The 7316-nt window shown below is 25.3% G+C and overlaps 1 long non-coding RNA gene across 1 annotated transcript in view; it reads right to left on the bottom strand.

Annotated features, from left to right (window-relative positions):
* Positions 1–6755: 6755 nt before the first annotated feature.
* Positions 6756–7316, bottom strand: part of LOC124419128 — a 154156-nt gene continuing 153595 nt past the window's right edge. Inside the window, exon 4 of the long non-coding RNA XR_006940422.1 lies at positions 6756–6957. This is a non-coding gene — a long non-coding RNA (uncharacterized LOC124419128). The remainder of the gene's footprint in view (positions 6958–7316) is intronic.

Here is a 7316-nt window from a genome sequence, read left to right as displayed (position 1 = left end):
AAAAATTTCAATTGTTAACAAATTACATATGTTATCGTTTGTAATTGAAGTTTGTATTTCTGACAACAATTTGATAAAAATAATTTTAATTATATTCTTGTTATAAAGTCACAGAAATAGGAAATAAACATAATATAATAGAATACCTAAGATCACTTACAAAAAGCACTAAAATACAATAAAAAGTTTAAATGTAAAGAAATATGTACATATGTTTGTAAACATGCAGAAACAAAAACAAATATAAAGTACATAACAATTAAAAGAGAGAATATCAGCGAAGCTCAGCTTGTAAAAAACTCTAAAATTGTAAAATTGTAAAAAAATATTGCATAAAAAAGGAATTAAAAAAATGAGAAATAAATCAAAACAATGTTTCATTAGTGAGAGAAGTTGGTTAGAGATTGAATGAGAAATGATAGCAGTATTTTTTTAATTCTTACATATTTAAAAGGGAATAGAATATTGGTTGTTTACTTCCTTCTATTTATAAAAACAACATATGTATGTACATAACCAGTTTATATATTTTGGGTTTTTTTTAATTTTGCCTATTTTTTGTTTTTTTTTTTCTTTCTCTTGCAGAAAATTATGTGCGCCTGGATTTACCTCTTATTGTAACAAAAGAAATAATATCGCGATGTTGTTTGGTGACAAAATTAAACATGTTCAAATGGTAAGTTTTGTTATTTCAAATTTATGAACTAACTACTTAGGGTCAATATTTAGGTGAACAATTATAAACAATTATAAATAAAACAGGGTTTATAGTAAATGTTGTTCTTGTACTTAAGCTATGTCCGTCCGTCCGCCTGGCTGGCTGTCCATGTAAACCTTGTGCTCAAGGTACAGGTCGCAATTGTCATGATAATTTGATGAAATTTGGCACAACTCTTTTTTTAACCCAAGGACGATGCATAATGAAAATGGATAAAATCGGTCCATTATTTCGCCTAGCTCCGATACAACCGTACCTTCCGAATAGGGTCTTTGGGCTCATAATTAAGTTAAATGTTCTATTATGTCAACATGAGGCGGAAAAACTTTTAACTACATTACCCATTTTTGTAATGATCGGGGCTCATTTGACTCCAATACAAACTCGCTTCAGAAAATTACTTGAAGATCAAAATTTGCAAATAAACACTAATAACACTTTTAAATTCTACATAAATAACATTAAAGACTCCCCTTTGAGCCCTCTTGTAAAAAGTCTCCTTTTTGCCAGAAATAAGTAAAAATATTGCGGAATAAAGTTGCTTTATTTTTTTTTATAAACCTCATTATTAACAGCTTGACTGATGTAGGGTATCATATGGTCTGCTGTGCCCGAGTATCCATTTCTACTTGTTTATTTATTGCACTTATACTTTTTCGTTCCAAAATGATGTGGATACTAAAGACTTTTAAGCAATATCTTGTAAATTTTATCAATATGAATGCTTTATTGAGTTTTTGGTTGACCTGAATAACTTCTAGACTAAAATCATATTCTTATTTTGAAGCTGGCAACGCAACTGAAGTTCGGTTGTGTATAATCATAATGAAATTAAGCATCTATAGATCGGAGTGAATACAAGGAGACATTTTGAAACTTTTTCGTCCTTTTTGAATTGCAAATGATAACCTATAAAATACATATAAGTTCTTTAACACTTTGAAGATTTCTATTGAACTTATAGAAATTAAACTTCGTAGAGTCTGATGTATGTATAAGAGAATCTAAAAGAGAACCTTTTAGCACCCAAGAGGAACTTTTTTAATTTTCTAATAATATTCAACCAAAAAAAAAACAGTAATATATCCCGATAGAATTGAAAACTACAAGCCTGAACTTTTTGGTCTTTAACCGGTACTTTTATAATCTTAAATTTTTTGAGTTTTCTAAAAATTCTATACATTATAAATTAAGTTTATGGAGCCTGAAGAAACTGAAAACTTTAAAAATGGAACTTTTTAGTACAATTTCGTGTTTAAAAATTTGAAGATTTCAAATACTTTTGGAATTTTCTGTACTATTGAACAAAAAAATATTTAATCAGAAATATTTTCCGATGTAATGAAATCTTATTGTATCGTGAATTTTTATAATACTGATACTGAATACGAAGTATTATGACTGGATTAAAGTTTATAAAAGTTTGTCGTACACCCTCGTCATTCTAATTGTCCTTTTTTGGTTTTCTGAACCAATAAGAATAAGAACTTGATGGAATAAAAATTTATTAGATTAAAGTATTTGGTACTTTTCCTTTCTTTAATTGGTACTTTTTGAATTTGTATACCCTTCACCACCTTATTTATGTATAAGCTCACGGTTGTCAGATCTGACATGGTTGTCAGTAAAATATTCAGAATATGTGTCTAACAACGTTTGAACTTACATTTTTTCTTTGGCAAAGTTGTCAGAAACGGAATTACTGACATTAATGGAATAAAAAATTTGCATGAACATTTGCTGCCAACTAACAACTTCTACACTTATCAATTGGATTATAAACCTTTTTAATGTTGACTAGGCCACGACAATGTCCATGCGTCTGTCCTTTGTTCCAAGGATGAACCCTATTGATTTGGGTTCACATACGCACGTCCAACATTTCATCTAACCAACATACAACTGGAGGCTCCGATTTGGGCTTTCAAGCTTACCATAATGTTTAATGTACTTGTTTATAATGATTTTCAATATCAAATTATTACAAAGAAATAATAAACATATGTATGTAAAATCATAGAATGCCTTTAATACTTAGATCACTGAAGAAAAAGTAGCAAAATACAATACGAAGTTAAAATGTAAACAAATATATATGTACAAATGTATGTTTGTAAACCTGCAGGAACAACAACAAATAAAAAGTACATAACAATTACAAGAGAGAACATAAGCAAAACATAGTTTGCAAAAAAAAACTCTCATTAAATAGAAATATAAACAAACCTAAAAAACAACAACACTACAAAGGGAAAGGGAATTTTATAAAGAAATAATGTTAAGGAATTAAAGGGAGAAATAAAAAAAAAACAAAGTTAAATTAGTTAGAGTAGCTGGTTAGAGATTGAGATGAGAAATGATTTAGTGATATTTTTTACTCTTACATATTGAAATGGGAGGAAGAGAAAAAATATAAAAAAAATTCAAAGATTATTTGTTGTTTACTTATTGGTATTTTATTTACTATCATTTTCTCCAATTTACAAAAGCATCACACATTTCAAGTTCATAATTTTTGTTTTTATGTTTTTTAATATGAATGCATGTACATATGTACATATATACGTATATTTTTTTGCTAAAATTTTCCTTTATATATTTCGTTTGTTTTCTCTTACAGAAATTTATGTGCGCCTAGATTTACTTGTTATTCTTAAAAAAATAATCGTTATGATTGGCGACAAAATCAAACATGTTCAATTGAATAAAGTTTATATAGGTATATGGTAAGTGTTGTTGATATTTTAAAATTATGAACTAATTAGTTTAGTAGATGGTGGCTTTCAGTAAGTTAATGGTTAGTGTTCTATTCTGGTAGATCTGAGATGAGAGGTTCAATTCCCAACTGATTTACAGGTTAATGAGCACACAACAGGCTGATAGAAACCTAGGTTTATTTCTTCGTCAGAATTTTTTAAACTCTGTGTTACATTTTTTTTAATAATTGTACACGTGTGTATATATTAAATATTTATTGCTTTATTTTCTTTACATTTTCTTCATACAAATAAAAAAAATATTGATTGTTTTGGAAAACATTGTTGTTATTACGCACTATGTAAATTTAAACATGTTTGTTGATCTTCCTTTCTTTTTTAATTTGCTTTCAGAGTTTTCTGATCGACTGGTATTTTGCATTTGGTAAAAGATGAGAAAAAGCCATGAACAAGCAAGTCGATATTGATCAGGAGGTGTGACAATGGTCGATTTTTTCATATTGAAGGTATTATCGACAGTATTGTTTATTAATTAACTAACTTTAATGATATCGCTCATATACTACAAGACTTTATAATCCGAAGTTGAGGACTACAAAACATGCGACATATTAAAGTCTTTTTTATTTATATATGAAATTTTAAACATTAATAGACGTATTTGTATTAATTTTTCAAATCCCTTGATTTGGTTGAATGTTTTTTTTAATAGTAAAACATTATTAGTACACGTAAAGCAATTTTTCTCAAAACTTATTCTTGTAGTAAATAAGCGATATTTTGTTAAGAAAACAATTTTGTATTACGTTTTAATTATTTATTTAAAGACGATATACTCTAGTATTAAAAAATGTTTGTTTAAAATGTCACATATCTATTAAAGTTTAAAGTTATACCAATTATAGAGTGTATAGAATATGAAAGAAGTATATAAAAAAGTAATATAAAACAAAACAGAGAGTACATACTAAAATTTATTAAGTTACCAATATTTGATACATAAATTGTTATGTACATACATACGTATGTATATTAAACTCTTTTTAAATAAGCTTTTTTAAAATAAATAGACAAATAAAAAAAGCTTATTAAAATTTATGAACGCCTGTTAGTTTAAATAAAATTTATTTAGAATTTGTAAATGAATGTGAGTGAGTTAATTAATAAATATAAAAATAATTTGTCATGTCAATAAATTTAATGTAAATATATAATATAAATTTTAAAATACATATGAATGTAAAATTTACATTGTAAATAAAATATAAAATAACATAAACAATTAAATTTTATTTTAATTTCTCCTAAGTATTTCTTAAAGCCTGGTATGTATAAAATTTTTACTCACTAAATTTGGCTTTCAAGTACCAAAAATGTTAGTAAATACCAGGCCAACAGCATTATTAATATACGTATAGAAAATAAACAAAGTGTATATACAATAAATATAACAACTTTAATTTACTTACTTGTTTTTCTGTTTCCCTATTGACACTTTTCAATTACATGTTTATTTCTCACATTGACTTGTATATAATTAATTTATTCGAGTTAGAAAAGAAAGAAATCTACATACTAAAATTTATTGAAGCCTGTTACATTTCGCTTTAAGTTGTTTTTGTTTTCTAGTAATTATTGTGTATGCGTATTAGCGTTTTAACTAGAAAATAAACAAATAATAAATAAACTGATCTTTCTATATTTTATGTTTTCCTAGTGTTTATCTTGTTTTTTAAAAGTTACAGTAAATTCTTTCTTTTAGGGTTTGTAAAAAAATATTTTATTTGAGCAAGCTCTACTTACGCAAAATTATGATTCCCTGGTATTTTCATGGAATTTATAAAGTCTGTAAAAAAACTATAAAAAAAATAAATACGTTTTGTGCAGGGTTACCAACGATGATATTCGTAACAATGACAAAATTAAATAAAAAAATTAGTTGCTATGAATTATGGGCTTCTATTATTTTAAACGTTTTTCGAACATACATATGAAATGTAATTTCATTTAACTCTTGCTTTGTTTTCTGTTTACCCGGTAATTACAAAAAGTGCAGGAAAACATTTTAACAGTAGTGTTATTTATTTATTTAAAACATACGAAAAGTTACCTGCTAAACATTATGATTACTTGTTACGTTTACTCTTTTACCTTTGCTTTGAAATTTTATTTACTACTTACTTGTTTACATGTTATTATATACATGAAAGAAAATATAAAGAATTCACTTTCTATATTTTATGTTTTCCTAGTATAATACTAGAATTTTTAATATTTCAATCATCATTACTAGTAGAATAAATAAGTTAATAATAATTTTCTTTAGAAATCAACCTCCTTATTTTTCTGTTTATCTGGTATTTTTGCGTATTTACAAAATTTAGAATTATAGTAGGGTTACCAACTTTATGAAATATAAAAAAATGTCAACAAATTAGCCTGCTGGGATTTATGTGCTCCTATTACTTTTATAAAATTTTAGTATAAATTTTAACGGATTTTATAAGAAGGGAAAAAAAGGAAAAATGTTCGATAATTTTATTTATATTTTTTTTATTTTTATACTAACTACTCTTTTTGATCTCCTAATATTTTTGTAAAATTTAAAACTAAAGCTTTTCTATACGTGTTTTTATAAAATGCTCGTTTGAATTTTTGTAAAATATCCTACTGCTGAAATTTCTCTTCTCCTGGTATTTTCACAAATTTTTAAGCATATTAGTGTTGTTGACAAAATTAAAAAATATAAATAAGTGTGTTCATACATACCTTTTCTCCAAAAATAGGAAATAATTATAAAAACATGATGATAACAAATAAATATTTTTTGGTGTTTATTTTGTTTATTTCTGTCGTTCTTCTTTATTTAAAATGAATTGAGTAATAAATAGGCATTACAAAATAATACACAAATTAATAATGTAACTTCTGCTTATTTATCTATTCTCCTGTGCGCCTGGTAATTTGTATACATACATTTCATGAAGTTAATTTAACATGAAAGAGAGTAAAAAATAAGGTAAATATAATTAATACATACCAAAATCAATTTATTAAAATTGTCTATTTGAAATTACACAAATGTGTTCAATAACAGAATAATAAATTGCAAATCATTAAAATTTGATTTTGTTTTTAAGTGAAATTTTCAATTATTTAAAAAAATTGCAACAATAAAATATTTAGTTTTTTTGTTTTTAAACAAAAATAATATTAATAAACATTGTAAAAAAATAACATAAATACATAAATCAATTTATCGAAATAATTAATATGAAATTATACATACGTGTTCTCAATAATATGAAAATATATTACAAATCGTTAAAATTTTTCTTTTGTTTTTATATAAATTTTTCAAATATTCACATACATTTGCAACATTTAAATATTTAGTTTTTTGCTATTAAACAGAAATAATATTAACACATCTTTACCCAATAATTGTTACCATAGCAGTTTCATATGTCCTCCCAATTGGATGTCAGAGGACAGACCGACTTATTTTTTGTAATAATCATTCTGAAATTATAAAAAAGATTTTGGTATTATTAGTATTATATTCTTAATAGAACAGAATATATATAAAGTTTCTTAAAATAATTTTGGGCCAAACAATGGTTGTACTGGAACCGTAAATCGTGTACATGACTTTGTAGTTAGATAGCTAGTTAGTTACTGAGTTAGTGAGTTACCTGGTTAGTTAGATTGTTTGATAGTTTGTTAATAAGTTAGTTAGTTAGTTAGTTAGTTAGTTAGTTAGTTAGTTAGTAAGTTAGTTAGTTAGTTAGTTAGTTAGTTAGTTAGTTAGTTAGTTAGTTAGTTAGTTAGGTAGTTAGTTAATTAGTTAGTTAGTTAGTTAGTTAGTTAGTTAGTTAGTT

Source organism: Lucilia cuprina, chromosome 3, assembly GCF_022045245.1.
Source record: "Lucilia cuprina isolate Lc7/37 chromosome 3, ASM2204524v1, whole genome shotgun sequence".
Taxonomy (NCBI): Eukaryota; Metazoa; Arthropoda; class Insecta; order Diptera; family Calliphoridae; genus Lucilia; species Lucilia cuprina.
The sequence above is the reverse complement of the archived record's forward strand: the minus strand, read 5'-3'. Positions and strand labels throughout refer to the sequence as shown.